Below are 26214 nucleotides of genomic sequence, written 5' to 3'. Positions count from 1 at the left end.
GAGAAACCATGCTTAGAACACAAGGAAAGGTACACCTTCCATATCTTGTAATAGATCAGTCTAGTAACTGGCTTACAAGCCTGAATTAAAGTATCGATAACAGACTCAGAAAAACCTCTGAGTTGAGATCAAGCGTTCAATCTCCATGCAGTTAAGTTAAGAGACTAAAGATTTTGATAAAAAAATGGCCCTTGCACAAGCAGGTCCTGTCAAAGTGGAAGGTGCCATGGGGGAGCACTGGACATCCTGACTAGGTCCACATAACAAGTTAGTCAAGGCCATGCTGGAGCTACCAAGATTGCAGAGACTCTCTACTGCTTGAGACGAGCAATCACTTGGGGAAGAAGTATGATTGGAGGAAACGGGTAGACTAGCTGAAAATGCCACAGGGCCGTCAGAGCTTCGGTAAACTCCGCCTTTGGATCCCTCGCTCTGGAGCCATTGTGTGGGAGCTTGTGATTGAACCGGGATGCCATCAGATCTATCTCTGGTCATCCCCAGTGAACCATCAGCTGTTTCAAAATCTCCTTTTTTAGAGACCATTACTTTGGGTGGAGGGTCTGGCGGCAAAAATAGTCCGCTTTCCAGTTGTCCACTCCTGGGATTTGGATGGCTGAGATCGAACAAAGATTTGTCTCCGCCCATGGCAATATGCAAGATACTTCCTTCATTGCCAGGGAGCTGTGAGTACCCCCCGATGATTTATGTATGCCACCACCGTGAAATTGGAACCCCTTAGCTACACTGTGTGTCCCCCTCAGTAAAGAGTCCAATCCTTATCATAGTGGGAACAGGGATTTAATTTAGTCTGTTGATAGCAGAGCTATAGTGTCGCCACACTAAGTGCATGAAAGGGACAGGAGTAGGACCCCAGGAAAAGGTACTCATCCTCCACCAGATCCACTCCATAAGAGGACTGTCACCAAGACATCTGCCCAGAGCTGTAACAAAAAAACAAACAAACAAAAAACAGAATTTAAAAGTGTCCAATCTTGTCCAGCAGGAGGCGGCTAAGGAACTACCTTGCAACACCCATGTCTAGCTTGTCACTCAGCTTCATCAAGGAGAATAATAATGCATAACTCTCCTAAATTCCTACTCTTCCAGGAACTATCCAATGAAAGAATATAAATCTGAAATTCTTCATAATTTCAGCAGTATCTCTATCCATACCTTCTTTTTGACGAGGTAAATAAATACTGGGAGGGAAGAGGAAGTAGGAGGGATTATTAATCTGGTATGGGGTGTCTTTGCCTCCTCTTGGTGGCCAGGTGATGTAATTCCCAACAGTAAGGATCGTGGACTCTCACTACCATTAGAAAGAAATCTATATATGTATACATACATACATATATACATACACACATATACAGTATACAACAGAAGTGAGTACACCCCTGGGCAATATCACTTAAATATGGCATTAAGTATTTCCTATTATAAACATTCAAAAACAAATACTTTAGAAATATTATATTGAAAATACAGGCCCTAAAGTAGAAACTGAAACAAAATGGAGTACACCTATGATTTCCAATTATCCTAATTGCATGAGCATAGTTACCAGAACAGTCTAATTTTTTGACCAATGGGCTGTGTCTATCTGCAAGTTTGCATCATGTCTCCACATGGAAAAGAATTGCCATAGGAATTGCAAATCTGATTGTGAGACTTCACAAAGATGGAAAAGGATACAGGAAGATTGGTGATGACCAACTTAAAATCAGTTAAAACGCAGTTGCAGCAGTAATCAGGGAGGTATAGATCGATATACAGTGCCAAAAATCAGAGCTGCAGTGGCTGTCTTTCTAAAATGACGCCACGTATAGTGCGCTACTTGCACAATCTAGCTCTGAAAAACAGGCGTTTCAGATTTTCATCAAATCAAATGCTTCAGATTTAGCTCAGAGATTATCGATAGAAATTGGAGTTCCTGTGACAGCTCAGACAGTGCTAAGGACATTGCATAATGTCAACTTCTATGGACAGCATCCAAGGAAAAAACCCTTGCTTGCTGTTCGGCACAAAACTACAAGATTAAACTTTGCTAAACAACATGAAAAGCCTGATGAATACTGGGAGCACACTATTTGATAAGATGGCCAAGACCAAGATACAATTTTTTGGCTCAGATGGGGTGCAGCATGTTTGGTGTGAACCTGGTCAGGATTATTACAGTGAATGCATAGCCCAACAGTGAATCATGGAGGTGGGAGTGTGACGATATGGGGCTACAAGACTGCAAAAGGTGTTGGGGATATTTATAGATGGCACCATGAATGCCTGCAAAATATCAAAATACTGGCTGACAGGATGACTCCCAGTCTCCAGAAGTTTGGCAGAGGACGAATATTCCAGCATGATAACGATCCAAAGCACACTGCCAAAACCACAAATGAGTTTCTAAAGGAGAAACAAGTGAAAACTATGACCTGGCCAAGTATGTCACCTGACTTGAATCCAGTAAAACACCTTTGGGGTATTTTAAAGAGAATGGTAGAAGCAACACCACCCCTCCAGCAAAGAGCAGCTGAAAAGAAATTCTCTCTGAAGAAGGGCAGAACATCTCTCCAGAAATTTGTACAACACTGGTTTCCTCCATGCCAAGGAGGATTGAGTCTGTCTTAAAAAATAAAGGTGGACATGCAAAGTATTGAAAGAACATAAATTATGCTTACCAGATCATTTCCTTTCTATCTGTATGAGGAGAGTCCATGGCTTCATTCCTTACTTGTGGGAATACAGAACCTGGCCACCAGGAGGAGGCAAAGACACCACAGCCAAAGGCTTAAATACCTCCCCCACTGCCCTCATCCCCCAGTCATTCTGCCGAGGGAACAAGGAACAGTAGGAGAAATATCAGGGTATAAAAGGTGCCAGAAGAATAACAAAATTTTTGAACCGCCCAACAGAGAAAACGTGCGGGGGCCGTGGACTCTCCTCATACAGAAAGGAAAGGATCTGGTAAGCATAATTTATGTTTTCCATCTTAATATGAGGTGAGTTCACGGCTTCATTCCTTACTTGTGGGAAACATATACCCAAGCTCTAGAGGACACTGAATGAAAAACGGGAGGGTAAAAGAGAGGCGGACCCTATTCTGAGGGCACCACAGCCTGCAAAACCTTTCTCCCAAAAGCTGCTCCAGCCAAGGCAAAAATTTAAAATTTGTAAAACTTTGAAAAATTATGTAAGGAGGACCAGGTAGCCGCCCAACAAAATCTGCTCCATAGAAGCCTAATTCTTGAAGGCCCAAGAAGAAGCCACAGCTCTAGTTGAATGAGCCGTAATCATTCTGAGGAGGCTTATGTCCCGCTGTTTCATATGCTAAGCGGATAATGCTCCTCAACCAAAAAGATAGGGAAGTGGAAGAAGTCTTCTGCGCTTCCCAGAATAGACAACAAACAATGCCGAAGTCTGTCTAAAATCTTTTGTAGTATGAAGATAGAATTTCAAAGCCTGAACCACATCCAAATTATGAAGTAATCGCTCCTTCGAAGAAGGATTAGGACACAAGGAAGGAACCATGATCTCCTGATTGATGTTGCGATCAGACACAAACTTAGGTAGATAACCCAACCCAGTGTGAAGAACAGCCTTATCAGCATGAAAAACTAGGTAAGGAGGCTCACATTGCAAGACCGCCAACTCAGAGACTCTGTGTGCCAAAGCAATAGCCAATAGAAAAAGAACCTTCCAAGACAGTAACTTAATGTCAACCGAATGCATGGGCTCAAATGGAGCCCCCTGCAAAACCTTAAGAACCAAATTTAAACTCCAAGGAGGAGCCGAATGTCTAAACACAGGCCTGATTCTAGACAGAGCCTGAACAAAAGACTGAATATCAGGAAGCTCAGCGAGTCTCTTGTGTAATAACACTGATAGAGCTGAAATCTGTCCCTTTAAGTAACTAGCAGAAAGTCCCTTCTCCAAACCCTCTTGAAGTAAAGACAGAATCCTGGATACCTGACCTTAGGCCAAGGGAATCCACGTTCTTCACACTAGAATAAGTAGGTCCTCCACACCTTATAGTAGATGCGACAGGTGACCGACTTTCTAGCCTGAATAAGAGTATCAATCACTCCTTCAGAAAAACCTCTCTTGGCTAGGACTAAGCATTGAATCTCCGTGCAGTCAGCCTCAGAGAATCTAGATTTTGATTGAACAAAAGGACCGACAGGGTAACCTCCATGGAGGAGATGACATCCCCACCAGGTCCGCAAACACATCCTGCGCAGCCACTACGGAGCAATTAGAATAGTCGAGGCTTGCTCCTGCTTGATGCGGGCCACTATCCGAGGTAGAAGTGGCAACGGTGGAAAAATGTAAATTAGGTTGAACCCCCAAGGCACTGCTAAGGCATCTATCAGTTCTGCCTGGGGATCCCTGGAGCGCGACCCGTATCTGGGTAGCTTGGTATTGAGTCTGGACGCCATGAGATCTATCTCCGGCGTCCCCCATTTGTTGCAAATCTCTGCAAACACCTCGGGATGGAGAGATTATTCCCCCAGATGAAACGATTGTCTGCTGAGAAAGTCCGCTTCCCAGTTGTCCACACCCGGAATGTGTATAGCTGACAGCGAGCAGTTGTGGACCCCCGCCCAATCCAGAATCCAAGATACTTCCCTCATGGCTAGTGAGCTTCTCGTTCCCCCTGATGTTTGATGTAAGCCATCAAGGTAATGTTGTCTGATTGGAATCTGATAAACTGGGACAAACCAAGAGGAGGCCAAGCCCTTATAGCGTTGAAGATCGCTCTAAGTTCAAGAATGTTGATCGGGAGAAGAGATTCCTCCCGAGTCCCCTGGCCCTGTGCCTTCCTGGCACACCAAACAGCTCCCCATCCTGACTTAGTCACAATCACCCAAGATGGTCTCAAGAAGTATGTCCCCTGGGACAGGCGATCTGGACAGAGACACCAAGAGAGCGATTCTCTCGATCGGCTGTCTAGAGAAATCTGTGGGATAGATTTGAGTGATCGCCGTTCCATTGCCTCAGCATGCAAAGCCGTAGGGGTCTGAGATGGAACCTGGCTAATGGAATGATATCTATGCTGGACACCATGAGCCCAATCACCTCCATACACTGGGCTACAGATGGCCTTAATGGGACACTGAACCCAAATTTTTTCTTTCGTGATTCAGATAGAGCATGCAATTTTAAGCAACTTTCTAATTTACTCCTATTATCAAATTTTCTTCATTCTCTTGGTATCTTTATTTGAAATGCAAGAATTGAAGTTTAGATTCCAGCCTATTTTTGGTGAACACACTGTGTTGTTCTTGCTGATTGGTGGATAAATTCACCCACCAATAAACAAGTGCTTGAGAATGAAGAAAAAATAATAATAGGAGTAAATTAGAAAGTTGCTTAAATGTGCATGCTCTATCTGAATCATGAAAGAAAAAATTTGGGTTCGGTATCCCTTTAAGGAGTTTAAGGAGTGTAAGAAATATCTTCACGGATATGGAATCTATTATCGTGCCCAGGAATTCCACTCTGGTATTGGGAACCAAAGAACTCTTTTCTAAGTATATCTTCCATCCATGAGACTGAAGAAGAAGAGCTCTCGAATGGTCTTCTGCCGGCAGGATGAAGCTTGGACCAAAATGTTGTCCAAATAAGGTGCTACTGCAATGTCTCTCGATCTCGCCACCGTGAGCAGAGCCCCCAGAACCTTCGTAAAGATTCTTGGAGCAGTAGCCTGACCGAAGGGAAGAGCTACAAACTGGAAGTGCTGATCCAGAAAAGCGAATCTTAAGAACTTGAAGTGATCCTTGTGTATTGGAACATGAAGGTAAGCATCCTTCAAGTCTATCGTTATCATAAACTGTCCTTCTTGAACTAAGGGCAGAATAGACCTTATCTTTTCCATCTTGAATGAGGGCACAGAAAGAAACTTGTTTAAACACTTTAGGTCCAGAATCGGGCGAAACGTACCCTCCTATTGGGACCACAAAAAGTAAATCTATGCTTACCTGATAAATTAATTTCTTCTATGGTACGGTGAGTACACAGATTCATCCTTTACATGTGGGATATTATCCTCCTGCTAACAGGAAGTGGCAAAGAGCACCACAGCAGAGCTACCTATATAGCTGCTCCCTTAGCTCCACCCCCCAGTCATTCGACCGAAGGTACAGGAAGAAAAAGGAGAAACTAAAAGGTGCAGAGGTGACTGAAGTTTAAAATAAAAAAAATATAATCCGTCTTAAAATGACAGGGCGGGCCGTGGACTCGTTGTACCATAGAAGAAATTATTTTATCAGGTAAGCATGAATTTACTTTTCTTCTATAAGGTATGACGAGGCCACAGATTCATCCTTTACTTGTGGGATACAATACCAAAGCTACAGGACACGGATGAACGGGAGGGACAAGACAGATGGTTAAACAGAAGGCACCACTGCTTGAAGAACTTTTCTCCCAAAAATAGCCTCCGAAGAAGCAAAAGTATCAAATTTGTAAAATTTGGAAAAGGTATGAAGCGAAGACCAAGTCGCAGCCTTACAAGTCTGTTCAACAGAAGCATAATTTTTAAAAGCCCATGTGGAAGCCACCGCTCTAGTAGAGTGAGCTGTAATCCTTTCAGGAGGTTGCTGTCCAGCAGTCTCGTATGCCAAACGAATGATGCTTTTCAGCCAAAAAGAAAGAGGTAGCCGTAGCTTTTTGACCTCTACGTTTTCCAGAATAGACAACAAACAAAGAAGATGTTTGACGGAAATCTTTGGTTGCTTGCAAGTAAAACTTCAAAGCACGAACCACGTCCAAGTTGTGCAACAGACGCTCCTTCTTAGAGGAAGGATTAGGACACAGAGAAGGAACAGGTTTGGTACGCAAAACCACCTTATCAGCATGGAAAACAAGATAAGGCGAGTCGCATTGCAATGCAGATAGTTCAGAAACTCTTCGAGCCGAAGAGATAGCAACTAAAAACAGAACTTTCCAAGATAGAAGCTTAATATCTATGGAATGCATAGGTTCAAACGGAACCCCTTGAAGAACTTTAAGAACTAGATTCAAACTCCATGGCGGAGCAACAGGTTTAAACACCGGATTGATTCTAACTAAAGCCTGACAGAACGACTGAACGTCTGGAACATCGGCCAGACGCTTGTGCAGTAGAATTGATAAAGCAGATATCTGTCCCTTTAAGGAACTAGCTGATAGCCCCTTCTCCAATCCTTCTTGGAAAAAGGACAAAATCCTAGGAATCCTGATCTTACTCCATGAGTAGCCTTTGGATTCGCACCAATAAAGATATTTACGGCATATCTTATGATAAATCTTCCTAGTGACAGGCTTTCGAGCCCGAATCAAGGTATCTATGACCGACTCAGAGAATCCCCGCTTGGATAAAATCAAGCGTTCAATCTCCAAGCAGTCAGCCGCAGAGAAACTAGATTTGGATCCTGGTACGGACCTTGAATCAGAAGGTCCTGTCTCAGTGGCAGAGTCCATGGTGGAAGAGATGGCATGTCCACCAGGTCTGCATACCAAGTCCTGCGTGGCCACGCAGGTGCTATCAAAATCACCGAAGCTCTCTCCTGTTTGATTCTGGCAATCAAACGAGGAAGGAGAGAAAATGGTGGAAACACATAAGCCAGGTTGAATGACCAGGGTACTGCTAGAGCATCTATCAGTACTGCCTGAGGATCCCTTGACCTGGACCCGTAACAAGGAAGTTTGGCGTTCTGACGAGATGCCATCAGATCCAATTCTGGTGTGCCCCATTGCTGATTCAATTGTGCAAACACCTCCGGATGGAGTTCCCACTCCCCCGGATGAAAAGTCTGACGACTTAGAAAATCCGCTTCCCAGTTCTCCACTCCTGGGATATAGATTGCTGATAGATGGCAAGAGTGAGTCTCTGCCCATCAAATTATTTTGGTAACCTCTATCATCGCTAGAGAACTCTTTGTCCCCCCCTGATGATTGATATATGCTACAGTCGTGATATTGTCTGAGTGGAATCTTATGAATCTGGCCGAAGCCAGCTGAGGCCACGCCTAAAGCGCGTTTAATATCGCTCTCAGTTCTAGAATATTTATCGGGAGGAGAGCCTCCTCCTGAGTCCACAAACCCTGTGCTTTCAGGGAATTCCAGACTGCACCCCAGCCCAATAGGCTGGCGTCCGTCGTCACTATGACCCACGCTGGCCTGCGGAAGCACATTCCCTGGGACAGATGATCCTGTGACAACCACCAAAGAAGAGAGAGTCTCTGGTCTCTTGATCCAGATTTATCTGAGGAGATAAATCTGCAAAATCCCCATTCCACTGTTTGAGCATGCATAGTTGCAGTGGTCTGAGATGCAAGCGAGCAAACTGAACTATGTCCATTGCCGCTACCATTAGACCGATTACCTCCATACACTGAGCCACTGACGGCCGAGGAATGGAATGAAGAGCACGGCAGGTGGTTAAAATCTTTGATTTCCTGACCTCCGTCACCGAATCTATCAGAGTTCACAGGAATGGAACTCTTGTGAGAGGGATAAGTGAACTCTTTTTTACGTTCACCTTCCACCCGTGAGATCTTAGAAAAGCCAATACGATGTCCGTGTGAGACTTGGCTAGTTGGTAAGTCGACGCCTGAATTAAGATATCGTCCAGATAAGGCGCCACTGCTATGCCCTGCGGCCTTAGAACCACTAGAGGGGACCCTAGCACCTTTGTGAAAATTCTGGGAGCTGTGGTCAACCCGAAGGGAAGAGCCACAAACTGGTAATGCTTGTCCAGAAAGGCGAACCTGAGGAACTGATGATGATCTTTGTGGATAGTGATGTGAAGATACGCATCCTTTAAGTCCACGGTGGTCATATATTGACCCTCCTGGATCATTGGTAAAATAGTCCGAATGGTCTCCATCTTGAAGAATGGAACTCTGAGGAATTTGTTTAGGATCTTGAGATCTAAAATTGGTCTGAAGGTTCCCTCTTTTTTGGGAACCACAAACAGATTGGAGTAGAACCCCTGCCCCTATTCTTTTTTCGGAACTGGGCAGATCACTCCCATGGTATATAGGTCTTCTACACAGTGTAAGAACGCCTCTCTTTTTGTCTGGTTTACAGACAATTGAGAAAGATGGAATCTCCCCCTTGGAGGAGAATCTTAGGAATCTAGAAGATACCCCTGGTTTACGATTTCTAAAGCCCAGGAGTCCTGAATGTCTCTTGCCCAAGCCTGAGCAAAGAGAGAAAGTCTGCCCCCTACTAGATCCGGTCCCGGATCGGGGGCTACCACTTCATGCTGTCTTGGTGGCAGCAGCGGGCTTCTTGGCCTGTTTACCCTTGTTCCAAGTCTGGTTAGGTCTCCAGACTGACTTGGATTGAGCAAAATTCCCTTCTTGCTTTGCAGCAGGGGAAGAGGTAGAGGCACCACCTTTGAAGTTTCGAAAGGAACGAAAATTATTTTGTTTGGTCCTCATCTTATTTGTCTTATCCTGAGGAAGGGCATGGCCCTTCCCTCCAGTGATGTCTGAAATGATCTCTTTCAGTTCAGGCCCGAATAAGGTCTTACACTTGAAAGGGATGGCTAAAAGCTTAGATTTTGATGACACATCAGCAGACCAGGACTTAAGCCATAACGCTCTACGCGCTAAAATGGCAAAACCTGAATTCTTTGCCGCTAATTTAGCCAGTTGAAAAGCGGCATCTGTAATGAAAGAATTAGCTAGCTTGAGAGCCCTAATTCTATCCAGAATATCATCTAATGGGGTCTCAACCTGAAGAGCCTCCTCCAGAGCCTCGAACCAAAAAGCAGCTGCAGTAGTTACAGGAACAATGCACGCTATAGGTTGGAGAAGAAAACCCTGATGAACAAATATTTTCTTTAGGAGACCCTCTAATTTTTTATCGATAGGATCCTTGAAAGCAAAACTGTCCTCAATAGGTATAGTTGTACGCTTAGCCAGGGTAGAAATAGCTCCCTCCATCTTAGGGACTGTCTGCCATGAGTCCCGCATGGTGTCTGATATTGCAAACATTTTCTTAAAAGTAGGAGGGGGAGCGAACGGAATACCTGGTCTATCCCACTCCTTAGTAACAATGCTTGAAGAAAGTAAAAACTAATATTTTATAACCTCTTTCACTTTACCCTTCCTAGTACTTAGAGTAGACAAAGAGAATGACTGGGGGGTGGAGCTAAGGGAGGAGCTATATAGACAGCTCTGCTGTGGTGCTCTTTGCCACTTCCTGTTAACAGGAGGATAATATCCCACAAGTAAAGGATGAATCCGTGGACTCGTCGTACCTTATAGAAGAAAAGGTTTAAGTAGTATCCCAGACCTCCTTCTGCTAGAGGTACTGGCACAATGACTCCTAGGGAGGAGAGATCCCTCACGCACCCTAGAAAGGCGTCTCCTTTTTCTGGTCTTGAAGACAGGTTTGATAAGAGGAATCTGCCCCTGGGTGGATGAGATTTGAAACCTATCCTGTAACCCTGGGCAACGACCTCCAGAACCCAAGGGTTTTGCACGTCTCCCAGCCAAGCCTACACAGAGAGAGATAGTCTGCCCCCACACGATCCAGTGACAGATCGGGGGCCGCCCCTTCATGCCGATTTTGTCTCGGTGGGCTTCTTGTTCTGCTAGGATTTGTTCCAAGATTGAGCCGGTTTCCAAGTTCCCTTGATCAGACTTCGGTTTCCAAGTCCTGATCAGACTTTGCGGAGGGTTGCTGACATTGGGACTTATCTGAACGAAAAGGAAGAAAATTAGGACCTTGTCCTTTAGCTTTACCTTTCTTATCCTGTGGTAAAAGGGCACCCTTGCCCCCAGTGACTGTGGATATGACAGAGTCCAATCCTGGACCAAAAAAGAACCTTCCCCTTAAATGCAAAGGAAAGTAATTTAGATTTGGAAGTCATGTCAGCCGACCAAGACTTCAACCATAGAGCCCTACGGGCTAGAACAGAAAAGCCTGATGTCTTAGCATTCAAGCGGATAATCTGCATATTTGCATCACAAATAAACGAATTAGCAACCCTCAAGGCCTTAATTCTTTCCTGGATCTCATCGAGGGGAGTTTCCACCATCGATCATCTCCGACAGAGAGTCACACCAATAAGTAGAGGCTCCAGCGACCGTAGCAACTGCCGCTACCGGCTGAAATAAAAATCCTGTGTGCTGAAACATTTTCCTTAACAGAGTTTCCAGCTTTTTATCCATGGGCTCCTTAAATGACAAACTATCCTCAAGCGGGATAGTGGTGCGCTTAGCAAGCATGGAGATAGCTCCATCCACTTTAGGGACAGACCCCCACAACTCTATTGGGAGTCAGGAACCGGGAACAATTTCTTAAAGGAAGAATAAGGGGAAAAAGAGGATCCAAGCCTTTCCCATTCATTCTTAATAATATTTGCCATCCTTACAGGAACCGGGAAAGTTTGTGACACCACCCTGTCCTCATAAACCTTACCAAGCTTAGGAATAGAAGGTCCCTCTGGTAACTTGGGTTCCGGAACCTCTAACATAGCCAACACTTCTTTCAACAGAAAGCGTAAGTGCTCTATCCTAAATCTAAAGTCTGGTTTCTCCACAGCCAGAGGCCTAGAGGCAGCTGATTCTGACCCAGAAAGAGCCTCCTCTTTAGTATCAGAGGCGTCTTCATCAGTGGATTAGCTAGTATCAGATAAATCCAACAAGTTGGTAGATGACCCCTGGAAAGGATAGCAGTATTTAACCTTTTGCTTGCGCTTAGCAGGGCGAGGTAAAGCACTAAAGGCCGCTGACACTGCCATTTGCAACTGTTCAGAAAAGTCTAGCGGTAAGAGGGCCCCTCCCGAAGGAGGATTAGTAGTGCAAAAGGGAGCTGTATGTGTAATGGGAGATGATTGCAGGGAACGCACCTCGCGGGACGGCTTAGTGGTACTAAACATCTTGTTCTTTTTAGATATCACTACTTTATCACGGCATGTGGAACATAATTGAGCAGTAGGTTATACTGTAGCCTCCTCACAATAAAAACAGATATTAAATTTAGTTAAAGAGGGAGTACCCTCTAACGCATCAGAGTCCTCCATAGCTTGCGCTTGTACGATGGACTACAGAAAAAATAAATGGCACCTGTATACCCCAATGGCCGGGGCACTTACCACCTCCTATGACCCAGGCCCCACAGAGAAACCGCTTTGTCTCCTGTAAACCGCACTGTCAGGAAAAAGTAAGTCAATGAGGCCACACCCGATCACATGGAGTGCCATGCAGGACCGCCCCTGATTCAGGAAGAAAACACACCAAACTGACGGGCTGCGCAGTTATCCAAAACTAAAGTAAAACCTGAATGTTCACACATATGCCAGAGCCTCATATCACACATGTCGCAGCATAAAACATAATAAATCAAATCATGTATAAATCCCCCCCTGTTCAATAATCCCCTTCCGGAGATATTAACCCTTGATTCCATACAGATAAAGGAGTCACACTGTGACCCTGTCTTATTACGTTATCATATGAGATAAAATAAAACTATCTTACCGGAATCATCACTGTGGAACAGACACACAGCCTCTCAAGTTTGACAGTCTTGTAGCATTGCACCTGACATGGACTTGAGTGATAGAAGCAGGCAGTGAAACTCGTCAACACTGATTGCATAGGGTGAAACCATGGTCTCTGGCAATGCTGCCTCATATGAAAAACATAAAGTAAACACAGCAGTGGGAGGATCTCTCCTTTTTGTAGAGTCACTTAAAGCATGGAGTAGGCTGTGCGGATGGTTGGGGCTCTATTACACATACACAAAATTCCTACCCATTGGAGGAAATCTAGAGTTTTTGGCAGGTCTAACGACCAAGCCCTTCACACTGTGGAAGGAAAGGGGTCTAAATTCAGTAGGCCAGCTAATATCAGAGACTGACGGACACATTCGTAACTTTAAGGATTTGCAACATTCTTACTCACTACCGAATACCCATCATTTCGCATACTTACAAATTAAACATTACATCACTCATCTCCAGAAACACATAAACTTTACAGACAATACTGACGCCATATCAAAAATGGTGTCCCTTACTGGACAGGGAAACCATTCCATTACACACCCCTAGGCCTATACAGAACGCTAATAGATAAACAGAACCAAAAACATAGGGAGGCCATCAGTCACAAATGGTCGGAAACCCTGCAAACTCATATAACGGAAGAACAAAATCACGAAAAGTATTGACAAAGTCAGGAAAGCAACCTTGTTGGCAGACATAGGAGAAATGCACACCAAAACACTACACAAAACTTACATAACACCCAGTATTTACAGCAAATGGGTGAAAGAGGCGGAAAACATTTGTGTTAAATGCCAGTACCCAAATCCGAACTACCTACATTTATTCAAAACTTGCCCAAGACTAACCAAATTGTGGGCAATGATAGAAAAACAGATAGCTGCACTAGGCTCCGTTACATTTAAACTAGACGACAGAGCGATAATACTGTTAAATATTCCCACTAAACTGGGTAAACAAAAACTGCTCATACACACAATTATACTCTTAGCAAGAAAACTAATCTTAAAGGAATGGAGAAATAAGAACCCACCAACACAACAACTCAAAAACTTGTTGACACAGTTAATGACAGTAGAACAATTTGACACCTTGGGAGATATAAACAGAAGAGTTAAGGTGTTCGTGGAAAAGTGGGAAAAATGTATTCTATACCAGCCACAGCAGGTTCAAAAACAAATAATATTTCCGTTCCGCAACTCAGAATACATACTAAATGCCCAACTGAGGGGAGAGTGGAATTTGGAGTAATCTTACAGACTAAAAGAGTTGAGTCCCAGGGGAAGGAGAAAATCGACAGATAAGTATCCAACACCCCATAGGGTGGGTTACAGTTCTCAAACAATAATCAACAATAGAGGAAGCCTAGCAAAACCAATAAAGTGTAAAGGTACAGGCAGAAGATTTCCTTAAGTTGGGGGATTTATCTTGGGCGTAGGGGAGGATTATTGAATAAGTTGGTAATTATTGTTTTAAGTTTAAAAACGTAAAAATGGGGGTCACTGGAACAGCATAAAACAAGAACCGGGATTATGAATGTTTTAACTACTTTGTACTCAACTGTGACTTGCTGTAAAAGTGATTCTCAATAAAAAGTACTTGTTAAAAAAACATTGATTGTTTAGGAGTTGTTAATACGAATCTGGATGGTTTTGAGGGGAGTGGGGGAGGTATTTAAGCCTTTGGCTGGGGTGTCTTTGCCTCCTCCTGGTGGCCAGGTTCTGTATTCCCACAAGTAAGGAATGAAGCCATGGACTCTCCTCATATTAAGATGGAAAAAATATAAAGATTTGAATGTCAGTAATGAAAGGTGCACTGACTTTTGTTGCATTGATTTCCTGCTTTGGGGGCGGTATTTTTAATATAGTAAATCTAAACTGTTAGTTTTTAATTTTACATAAGAGCAAATACCCTACTGTAAAATATAGACGTAATACAGTTACTGTTCGCTTATACAATTTTGAATCATTTGACATTTAAGTGATATTGCACTGGGGTGTACTCACTTGTATACTGTACATACACACACCTATATCTATACATATTTTTCTTTCATGTAATTAGCAAGAGTCCATGAGCTAGTGACGTATGGGATACGTATGGGATATACATTCCTACCAGGAGGGGCAAAGTTTCCCAAACCTCAAAATGCCTATAAATACACCCCTCACCACACCCACAATTCAGTTTTACAAACTTTGCCTCCGATGGAGGTGGTGAAGTAAGTTTGTGCTAGATTCTACGTTGATATGCGCTCCGCAGCAAGTTGGAGCCCGGTTTTCCTCTCAGCGTGCAGTGAATGTCAGAGGGATGTGAGGAGAGTATTGCCTATTTGAATGCAGTGATCTCCTTCTACGGGGTCTATTTCATAGGTTCTCTGTTATCGGTCGTAGAGATTCATCTCTTACCTCCCTTTTCAGATCGACGATATACTCTTATATATACCATTACCTCTGCTGATTCTCGTTTCAGTACTGGTTTGGCTTTCTACAAACATGTAGATGAGTGTCCTGGGGTAAGTAAATCTTATTTTCTGTGACACTCTAAGCTATGGTTGGGCACTTTGTTTATAAAGTTCTAAATATATGTATTCAAACATTTATTTGCCTTGACTCAGAATGTTCAACTTTCCTTATTTTCAGACAGTCAGTTTCATATTTGGGATAATGCATTTGATTTAATCATTTTTTCTTACCTTCAAAAATTTGTCTCTTCCCTGTGGGCTGTTAGGCTCGCGGGGGCTGAAAATGCTTAATTTTATTGCGTCATTCTTGGCGCGGACTTTTTTGGCGCAAAAATTCTTTTTCCGTTTCCGGCGTCATACGTGTCGCCGGAAGTTGCGTCATTTTTTGACGTTATTTTGCGCCAAAAATGTCGGCGTTCCGGATGTGGCGTCATTTTTGGCGCCAAAAGCATTTAGGCGCCAAATAATGTGGGCTTCTTATTTGGCGCGAAAAAATATGGGCGTCGCTTTTGTCTCCACATTATTTAAGTCTCATTTTTCATTGCTTCTGGTTGCTAGAAGCTTGTTCTTTGGCATTTTTTCCCATTCCTGAAACTGTCATTTAAGGAATTTGATCAATTTTGCTTTATATATATGTTGTTTTTTCTCTTACATATTGCAAGATGTCTCACGTTGCATCCGAGTCAGAAGATACTACAGGAAAATCGCTGTCTAGTGCTGGATCTACCAAAGCTAAGTGTATCTGCTGTAAACTTTTGGTAGCTATTCCTCCAGCTGTTGTTTGTATTGATTGTCATGACAAACTTGTTAAAGCAGATAATATTTCCTTTAGTAAAGTACCATTGCCTGTTGCAGTTCCTTCAACATCTAAGGTGCAGAATGTTCCTGATAACATAAGAGATTTTGTTTCTGAATCCATAAAGAAGGCTATGTCTGTTATTTCTCCTTCTAGTAAACGTAAAAAATCTTTTAAAACTTCTCTCCCTACAGATGAATTTTTAAATGAACATCATCATTCTGATTCTGATGACTCTTCTGGTTCAGAGGATTCTGTTTCAGAGGTTGATGCTGATAAATCTTCATATTTATTTAAAATGGAATTTATTTGTTCTTTACTTAAAGAAGTACTAATTGCTTTAGAAATAGAGGATTCTGGTCCTCTTGATACTAATTCTAAACGTTTGGATAAGGTATTTAAAGCTCCTGTGGTTATTCCAGAAGTTTTTCCTGTTCCTAATGCTATTTCTGCAGTAATTTCCAAAGAATGGGATAATTTGGGTAATTCATTTACTCCTTCTAAACGTTTTAAGCAATTATATCCTGTGCCGTCTGACAGATTAGAATTTTGGGACAAGATCCCTAAAGTTGATGGGGCTATTTCTACCCTTGCTAAACGTACTACTATTCCTACGTCAGATGGTACTTCGTTTAAGGATCCTTTATATAGGAAAATTGAATCCTTTCTAAGAAAAGCTTATCTGTGTTCAGGTAATCTTCTTAGACCTGCTATATCTTTGGCTGATGTTGCTGCAGCTTCAACTTTTTGGTTGGAAACTTTAGCGCAACAAGTAACACATCATGATTCTCATGATATTATTCTTCTACAGCATGCTAATAATTTTATCTGTGATGCCATTTTTGATATTATCAGAGTTGATGTCAGGTTTATGTCTGGCTTCTAAATCAACTTTACTTTCTATTTCTTTCCAGGGTAACAAATTATTTGGTTCTCAGTTGGATTCCATTATTTCAACTGTTACTGGTGGGAAAGGAACTTTTTTTACCACAGGATAAAAAATCTAAAGGTAAAAACAGGGCTAATAATCGTTTTCGTTCCTTTCGTTTCAACAAAGAACAAAAGCCTGATCCTTCATCCTCAGGAGCAGTTTCAGTTTGGAAACCATCTCCAGTCTGGAATAAATCCAAGCCAGCTAGAAAGGCAAAGCCTGCTTCTAAGTCCACATGAAGGTGCGGCCCTCATTCCAGCTCAGCTGGTAGGGGGCAGGTTACGTTTTTTCAAGGAAATTTGGATCAATTCTGTTCACAATCTTTGGATTCAGAACATTGTTTCAGAAGGGTACAGAAATGGTTTCAAGATGAGACCTCCTGCAAAGAGATTTTTTCTTTCCCGTGTCCCAGTAAATCCAGTAAAAGCTCAAGCATTTCTGAAATGTGTTTCAGATCTAGAGTTGACTGGAGTAATTATGCCAGTTCCAGTTCCGGAACAGGGGATGGGGTTTTATTCAAATCTCTTCATTGTACCAAAGAAGGAGAATTCCTTCAGACCAGTTCTGGATCTAAAAATATTGAATCGTTATGCAAGGATACCAACGTTCAAGATGGTAACTGTAAGGACTATCTTGCCTTTTGTTCAGCAAGGGAATTATATGTCCACAATAGATTTACAGGATGCATATCTGCATATTCCGATTCATCCAGATCATTATCAGTTCCTGAGATTCTCTTTTCTGGACAAGCATTACCAGTTTGTGGCTCTGCCGTTTGGCCTAGCTACAGCTCCAAGAATTTTTACAAAGGTTCTCGGTGCCCTTCTGTCTGTAATCAGAGAACAGGGTATTGTGGTATTTCCTTATTTGGACGATATCTTGGTACTTGCTCAGTCTTTACATTTAGCAGAATCTCATACGAATCGACTTGTGTTGTTTCTTCAAGATCATGGTTGGAGGATCAATTTACCAAAAAGTTCATTGATTCCTCAGACAAGGGTAACCTTTCTGGGTTTCCAGATGGATTCAGTGTCCATGACTCTGTCTTTAACAGACAAGAGACGTCTAAAATTGATTGCAGCTTGTCGAAACCTTCAGTCACAATCATTCCCTTCGGTAGCCTTATGCATGGAAATTCTAGGTCTTATGACTGCTGCATCGGACGCGATCCCCTTTGCTCGTTTTCACATGCGACCTCTTCAGCTCTGTATGCTGAATCAATGGTGCAAGGATTACACGAAGATATCTCAATTAATATCTTTAAAACCGATTGTTCGACACTCTCTAACATGGTGGACAGATCACCATCGTTTAATTCAGGGGGCTTCTTTTGTGCTTCCGACCTGGACTGTAATTTCAACAGATGCAAGTCTCACAGGTTGGGGAGCTGTGTGGGGATCTCTGACGGCACAAGGAGTTTGGGAATCTCAGGAGGTGAGATTACCGATCAATATTTTGGAACTCCGTGCAATTTTCAGAGCTCTTCAGTTTTGGCCTCTTCTGAAGAGAGAATCGTTCATTTGTTTTCAGACAGACAATGTCACAACTGTGGCATACATCAATCATCAAGGAGGGACTCACAGTCCTCTGGCTATGAAAGAAGTATCTCGAATTTTGGTTTGGGCGGAATCCAGCTCCTGTCTAATCTCTGCGGTTCATATCCCAGGTATAGACAATTGGGAAGCGGATTATCTCAGTCGCCAAACGTTGCATCCGGGCGAATGGTCTCTTCACCCAGAGGTATTTCTTCAGATTGTTCAAATGTGGGAACTTCCAGAAATAGATCTGATGGCGTCCCATCTAAACAAGAAACTTCCCAGGTATCTGTCCAGATCCCGGGATCCTCAGGCGGAGGCAGTGGATGCATTATCACTTCCTTGGAAGTATCATCCTGCCTATATCTTTCCGCCTCTAGTTCTTCTTCCAAGAGTAATCTCCAAGATTCTGAAGGAATGCTCGTTTGTTCTGCTGGTAGCTCCGGCATGGCCTCACAGGTTTTGGTATGCGGATCTTGTCCGGATGGCCTCTTGCCAACCGTGGACTCTTCCGTTAAGACCAGACCTTCTGTCACAAGGTCCTTTTTTCCATCAGGATCTGAAATCCTTAAATTTAAAGGTATGGAGATTGAACGCTTGATTCTTGGTCAAAGAGGTTTCTCTGACTCTGTGATTAATACTATGTTACAGGCTCGTAAATCTGTATCTAGAGAGATATATTATAGAGTCTGGAAGACTTATATTTCTTGGTGTCTTTCTCATCATTTTTCTTGGCATTCTTTTAGAATACCGAGAATTTTACAGTTTCTTCAGGATGGTTTAGATAAGGGTTTGTCCGCAAGTTCTTTGAAAGGACAAATCTCTGCTCTTTCTGTTCTTTTTCACAGAAAGATTGCTATTCTTCCTGATATTCGTTGTTTTGTACAAGCTTTGGTTCGTATAAAACCTGTCATTAAGTCAATTTCTCCTCCTTGGAGTTTGAATTTGGTTCTGGGAGCTCTTCAAGCTCCTCCGTTTGAACCTATGCATTCATTGGACATTAAATTACTTTCTTGGAAAGTTTTGTTCCTTTTGGCCATCTCTTCTGCCAGAAGAGTTTCTGAATTATCTGCTCTTTCTTGTGAGTCTCCTTTTCTGATTTTTCATCAGGATAAGGCGGTGTTGCGAACTTCTTTTGAATTTTTACCTAAAGTTGTGAATTCCAACAACATTAGTAGAGAAATTGTGGTTCCTTCATTATGTCCTAATCCTAAGAATTCTAAGGAGAAATTGTTGCATTCTTTGGATGTTGTTAGAGCTTTGAAATATTATGTTGAAGCTACGAAATCTTTCCGTAAGACTTCTAGTCTATTTGTTATCTTTTCCGGTTCTAGAAAAGGCCAGAAAGCTTCTGCCATTTCTTTGGCATCTTGGTTGAAATCTTTAATTCATCTTGCCTATGTTGAGTCGGGTAAAACTCCGCCTCAGAGAATTACAGCTCATTCTACTAGGTCAGTTTCTACTTCCTGGGCGTTTAGGAATGAAGCTTCGGTTGACCAGATTTGCAAAGCAGCAACTTGGTCCTCTTTGCATACTTTTACTAAATTCTACCATTTTGATGTGTTTTCTTCTTCTGAAGCAGTTTTTGGTAGAAAAGTACTTCAGGCAGCGGTTTCAGTTTGAATCTTCTGCTTATGTTTTTCATTAAACTTTATTTTGGGTGTGGATTATTTTCAGCAGGAATTGGCTGTCTTTATTTTGTCCCTCCCTCTCTAGTGACTCTTGTGTGGAAAGATCCACATCTTGGGTAGTCATTATCCCATACGTCACTAGCTCATGGACTCTTGCTAATTACATGAAAGAAAACATAATTTATGTAAGAACTTACCTGATAAATTCATTTCTTTCATATTAGCAAGAGTCCATGAGGCCCGCCCTTTTTTTGTGGTGGTTATGATTTTGTATAAAGCACAATTATTCCAATTCCTTATTTTATATGCTTTCGCACTTTTTTATCACCCCACTTCTTGGCTATTCGTTAAACTGAATTGTGGGTGTGGTGAGGGGTGTATTTATAGGCATTTTGAGGTTTGGGAAACTTTGCCCCTCCTGGTAGGAATGTATATCCCATACGTATCCCATACGTCACTAGCTCATGGACTCTTGCTAATATGAAAGAAATGAATTTATCAGGTAAGTTCTTACATAAATTATGTTTTATCTTATTCCCCCACCCCCACATCTACCGGGGTGCTCGGTGTAACTGAATATTTAAATTATAGCTTGCAGATAAACACAGCACAGTGAGTGCTGTGTCTATCTCCAAGCTATAATATGTGAGAGTGTGAGTGAGAGAATATATATATATATACACACACTGTGTATATATATATATATATATATATATATATATATATATACATACATACACTGTGTATATATATATATATATATATATATATATATATAAAAAACTTACAAAAGACAGCAACACTATGCATACCCTACTAAATATTAATCACTGTTGTTGTTTGATAATTATTTGCAGACTAATGTAAAGCCAAATATGTAAACAACTTCAGCAAACTGTTGAAAAATAAAAACATCAAAGGAAGGATGTGCCAAGTACCTAACTTAAATTTGCCACTACTAAGGAGACAGTCTCCAAGGCTTGAATGATTATATTAACCTACCTTTAGACTTTGACATGGAGGACAAGAACACTTAGAATGAGGAAGCAAAGCATACATGGAAAGAAAGGAGGAAATGCATAGGCGCTACAGTAAGACAAAGGTTCGAAGGACCCGGGGAAGAATCATAAAAGTAGAAACAGACGGATAGATTACGAGTTGTGCGTTAGGGTTAAAAAGCAGTGTTGGCCGGTCCCAACGCTGCTTTTAAACACCCGCTGGTATTACGAGTCTTGCAGGGACAGGTGTACCGCTCACTTTTTTGGCCAGACTCGGAAATATCGCAAATCCACTTACGTCAATTGCGTATCCTATATTTTTAATGGGACTTGCATAGCGCCGGTATTACGAGTCTGACCAAAAGTGAGCGGTAGACCCTCTCCTGTCAAGTCTGGTACCGCATTTTAAAGTCAGTAGTTAAGAGTTTTACATTACAACGCCGTACCATAAAACTCTTAACTAAAGTGCTAAAAAGTACACTAACACCCATAAACTACCTATTAATCTCTAAACCGAGGCCCCCCCACATTGCAAACACTAAAATACATTTTTTAACCCCTAATCTGCCGAACCGGACATCGCCGCCACTATAATAAATATATTAACCCCTAAACCGCCGCACTCCTGCATCGCAAACACTATTTAAATATTATTAACCCCTAATCTGCCGGCCCTAACATCGCCGACACCTACCTACATTTATTAACCCCTAATCTGCCGCCCCCAACGTCGCTGCCACTATAATAAAGTTATTAACCCCTAAACCTAAGTCTAACCCTAACCCCCCTAACTTAAATATAATTTAAATAAATCTAAATAAAATTACTACAATTCACTAAATTATTCCTATTTAAAACTAAATACTTACCTGTAAAATAAACCCTAAAATAGCTACAATATAACTAATAGTTACATTGTAGCTAGCTTAGGGTTTATTTTTATTTTACAAGCAACTTTGTATTTATTTTAACTAGGTACAATAGTTATTAAATAGTTATGAACTATTTAAAAACTACCTAGTTAAAATAAAGACAAATTTACCTGTAAAATAAAACCTAACCTAAGTTACAATTACACCTAACACTACAATTTAATTAATTACCTAAACTAAATACAATTAATTACAATTTAAAAAAATTATCTAAAGTACAAAAAAAAACAAACACTAAATTACAGAAAATAAAATAATTACAAGATTTTTAAACTAATTACACCTACTCTAATCCCCCCAACAAAATAAAAAAGCCCCCTGTAAAAAAAAAGTACAATCCCCCCACCAACATTAATACCCACCACCCACAAAACCAACCCTACTCTAAAACCCACCCAATCCCCCCTTAAAAAACCTAACACTAACCCCTTGAAGATCACCCTACCGTGAGACGTCTTCACCCAACCGGGCAGAAGTGGTCCTCCAGACGGGAAGAAGTCTTCATCCAACCGGGCAGAAGTGGTCCTCCAGATGGGCAGAAGTCTTCATCCATCCGGCGCGGAGCAGGTCCATCTTCAAGACATCCGACGCGGAGCATCCTCTTCATCCGGAGTCTTCTTCAACAATGACGGTTCCTTTAAGTGACGTCATCCAAGATGGCGTCCCTTCAATTCCGATTGGCTGATAGAATTCTATCAGCCAATCGGAATTAAGGTAGGAAAAATCATAGATTGAACTTCAATCCTATTGGCTGATTGCATCAGTCAATAGAATTCTATCAGCCAATCGGAATTGAAGGGACGCCATCTTGGATGACGTCACTTAAAGGAACCGCCATTGTTGAAGAAGACTCCGGATGAAGAGGATGCTCCCCGTTGGATGTCTTGAAGATGGACCCGCTCCACGCCGGATGGATGAAGACAGAAGATGCCGTCTGGATGAAGACTTCTGCCCGTCTGGAGGACCACTTCTGCCCGGTTGGGTGAAGACGTCTCACAGTAGGGTGATCTTCAAGGGGTTAGTGTTAGTTTTTTTTTAGGGGGGATTAGGTGGGTTTTAGAGTAGGGTTGGTTGTGTGGGTGGTGGGTTTTAATGTTGGGGGGGGGGGATTGCACTTTTTTTTTTGTTTTACAGGTAAAAGAGCTGATTACTTTGGGGCAATGCCCCGCAAAAGGCCCTTTTAAGGGCTATTTGTAATTTAGTGTAGGGTAGGGCTTTTTTTATTTTGGGGGGCTTTTTTATTTTTTGTTAGGGAGATTAGAGTAGGTGTAATTAGTTTAAAAATCTTGTAATTATTTTATTATTTTCTGTAATTTAGTGGTTTTTTTTCGTACTTTAGATAATTTTTTAAAATTGCAATTAATTGTATTTAGTTTAGGTAATTAATTTAATTGTAGTGTAGTGTTAGGTGTAATTGTAACTTAGGTTAGGTTTTATTTTACAGGTAAATTTGTCTTTATTTTAACTAGGTAGTTATTAAATAGTTAATAACTATTTAGTAACTATTCTACCTAGTTAAAATAAATACAAAGTTGCCTGTAAAATAAAAATAAACCCTAAGCTAGCTACAATGTAACTATTAGTTATATTGTAGTTATCTTAGGGTTTATTATATAGGTAAGTATTTAGTTTTAAACAGGAATAATTTAGTGAATTGTAGTAATTTTATTTAGATTTATTTAAATTATATTTAAGGGGGGGTTAGGGTTAGACTTAGGTTTAGGGGTTAATAACTTTATTATAGTTGTGGCGACGTTGTGGGCAGCAGATTAGGAGTTAATAAATGTAGTTAGGTTGCAGCGACATTGGGGGCGGCAGATTAGGGGTTAATAAATATAATGTAGGGTTTGGCGATGTCGGGGGCAGATTAGGGGTTCATAAGTATAATGTAGCTGGCAGCGGTGTCCGGAGCGGCAGATTAGGGGTTAATAAGTGTAAGATTAGGGGTGTTTAGACTCGGGGTTCATGTTAGGGTGTTAGGTGTAGACATAACTTTTGTTTCCCCATAGGAATCAATGGGGCTGCGTTCGGAGCTTTACGCTGCTTTTTTGCAGGTGTTAGTTTTTTTTCAGCCGGCTCTCCCCATTGATTCCTATGGGGAAATCGTGCACGAGCACGTTCAGCCAGCTCACCGCTAACGTAAGCAGCGCTGGTATGGAGGTGAGATGTGGAGCTAAATTTTGCTCTTCGCTCACTTTTTTGCGGTTAACGCCGGGTTTGTAAAAAAACGTAATACCAGCGCTGTCTGTGAGCGGTGAGCATAAACTGCTCATTAGCACCGCATAGCCTCTAACGCAAAACTCGTAATTTAGGTGAGAGAGTAATACTAAGACATAAATATTGAAAAATCACCAAAAATAAAAAAAAAAGTAGTTTCAAAGCAATTTATTAATGGGATGCGAATTAAGGAAACAATTACATGCATCTGTCTGAAAATGTGCTCAATCCTTGAAGGATGCAAAAAATTGTTGCTTCCTTATGTATTTTAAAAAAAATAATAAAAAAATCTATAGTTGCAACTTGCAAGGACCCTCACCCATCAGTGATGTTACCCTAATTAAACAGCAGATATTAAGAAATCACTTTGAATTTGCAAAAGCAGTAGATTTATGCAGTACCTAGAAAGAGCTGCCAGAGACAACCAGTGACGTACCTGTGTAACATTACATCCTGCTTTATCACTGGTTTCAATATACATGACATTCAGTCACCGTGTTGCCTCTTGCCCTCTGTATAGAAATCTGTCTATAGCAATGGAACAAAACCAAATGAACGCAAAGAAAATCTGCGAGCAAATCAAAGGGAAGAGGATGAAAAAAAACAGAATTTATGTTTACCTGATAAATTACTTTCTCCAACGGTGTGTCCGGTCCACGGCGTCATCCTTACTTGTGGGATATTCTCTTCCCTAACAGGAAATGGCAAAGAGCCCAGCAAAGCTGGTCACATGATCCCTCCTAGGCTCCGCCTACCCCAGTCATTCGACCGACGTTAAGGAGGAATATTTGCATAGGAGAAACCATATGTTACCGTGGTGACTGTAGTTAAAGAAAATAAATTATCAGACCTGATTAAAAAAACCAGGGCGGGCCGTGGACCGGACACACCGTTGGAGAAAGTAATTTATCAGGTAAACATAAATTCTGTTTTCTCCAACATAGGTGTGTCCGGTCCACGGCGTCATCCTTACTTGTGGGAACCAATACCAAAGCTTTAGGACACGGATGAAGGGAGGGAGCAAATCAGGTCACCTAAATGGAAGGCACCACGGCTTGCAAAACCTTTCTCCCAAAAATAGCCTCAGAAGAAGCAAAAGTATCAAATTTGTAAAATTTAGAAAAAGTGTGCAGTGAAGACCAAGTCGCTGCCTTACATATCTGATCAACAGAAGCCTCGTTCTTGAAGGCCCATGTGGAAGCCACAGCCCTAGTGGAGTGAGCTGTGATTCTTTCAGGAGGCTGCCGTCCGGCAGTCTCATAAGCCAATCGGATAATGCTTTTAATCCAGAAGGAGAGAGAGGTAGAAGTTGCTTTTAGACCTCTCCTTTTACCAGAATAAACAACAAACAGAGACAAAGTTTGTCTGAAATCCTTAGTAGCTGCTAAGTAAAATTTGAGAGCACGAACTACATCCAAGTTGTGCAACAAACGTTCCTTCTTTGAAACTGGATTAGGACACAAAGAAGGCACAACTATCTCCTGGTTAATGTTTTTGTTAGAAACAACTTTTGGAAGAAAACCAGGTTTAGTACGCAAAACCACCTTATCTGCATGGAACTCCAGATAAGGAGAAGAACACTGCAGAGCAGATAATTCTGAAACTCTTCTAGCAGAAGAAATTGCAACCAAAACAAAACTTTCCAAGATAATAACTTAATATCAACGGAATGTAAGGGTTCAAACGGAACCCCCTGAAGAACTGAAAGAACTAGGTTGAGACTCCAAGGAGGAGTCAAAGGTTTGTAAACAGGCTTAATTCTAACCAGAGCCTGAACAAAGGCTAGAACATCTGGCACAGCTGCCAGCTTTTGTGTGAAGTAACACAGACAAGGCAGAAATCTGTCCCATCAAGGAACTTGCAGATAATCCTTTTTCCAATCCTTCTCGAAGGAAGGATAGACTCTTAGGAATCTTAACCTTGTCCCAAGGGAATCCTGCAGATTCACACCAACAGATATACCAAATTATGTGGTAATTTTTCTGGTTACAGGCTTTCAGGCCTGAACAAGAGTATTAATAACAGAACCTGAGAACCCTCGCTTTGATAAGATCAAGCGTTCAATCTCCAAGCAGTCAGCTGGAGTGGGTCGAACGGACCTAGAACAAGAAGGTCTCGTCTCAAAGGTAGCTTCCATGGTGGAGCCGATGACATATTCACCAGATCTGCATACCAAGTCCTGCGTGGCCACGCAGGAGCTAT

At 41.8% G+C, this 26214-nt stretch overlaps 1 protein-coding gene across 2 annotated transcripts in view; it reads right to left on the bottom strand.

Moving 5' to 3' along the window:
• Positions 1-26214, bottom strand: part of LOC128645800 (ras-related protein Rab-6B) — a 139391-nt gene that overhangs the window by 5183 nt on the left and 107994 nt on the right. The window lies entirely within an intron of this gene.

Source organism: Bombina bombina, chromosome 1, assembly GCF_027579735.1.
Source record: "Bombina bombina isolate aBomBom1 chromosome 1, aBomBom1.pri, whole genome shotgun sequence".
NCBI classification, from domain to species: Eukaryota; Metazoa; Chordata; class Amphibia; order Anura; family Bombinatoridae; genus Bombina; species Bombina bombina.
The sequence above is the reverse complement of the archived record's forward strand: the minus strand, read 5'-3'. Positions and strand labels throughout refer to the sequence as shown.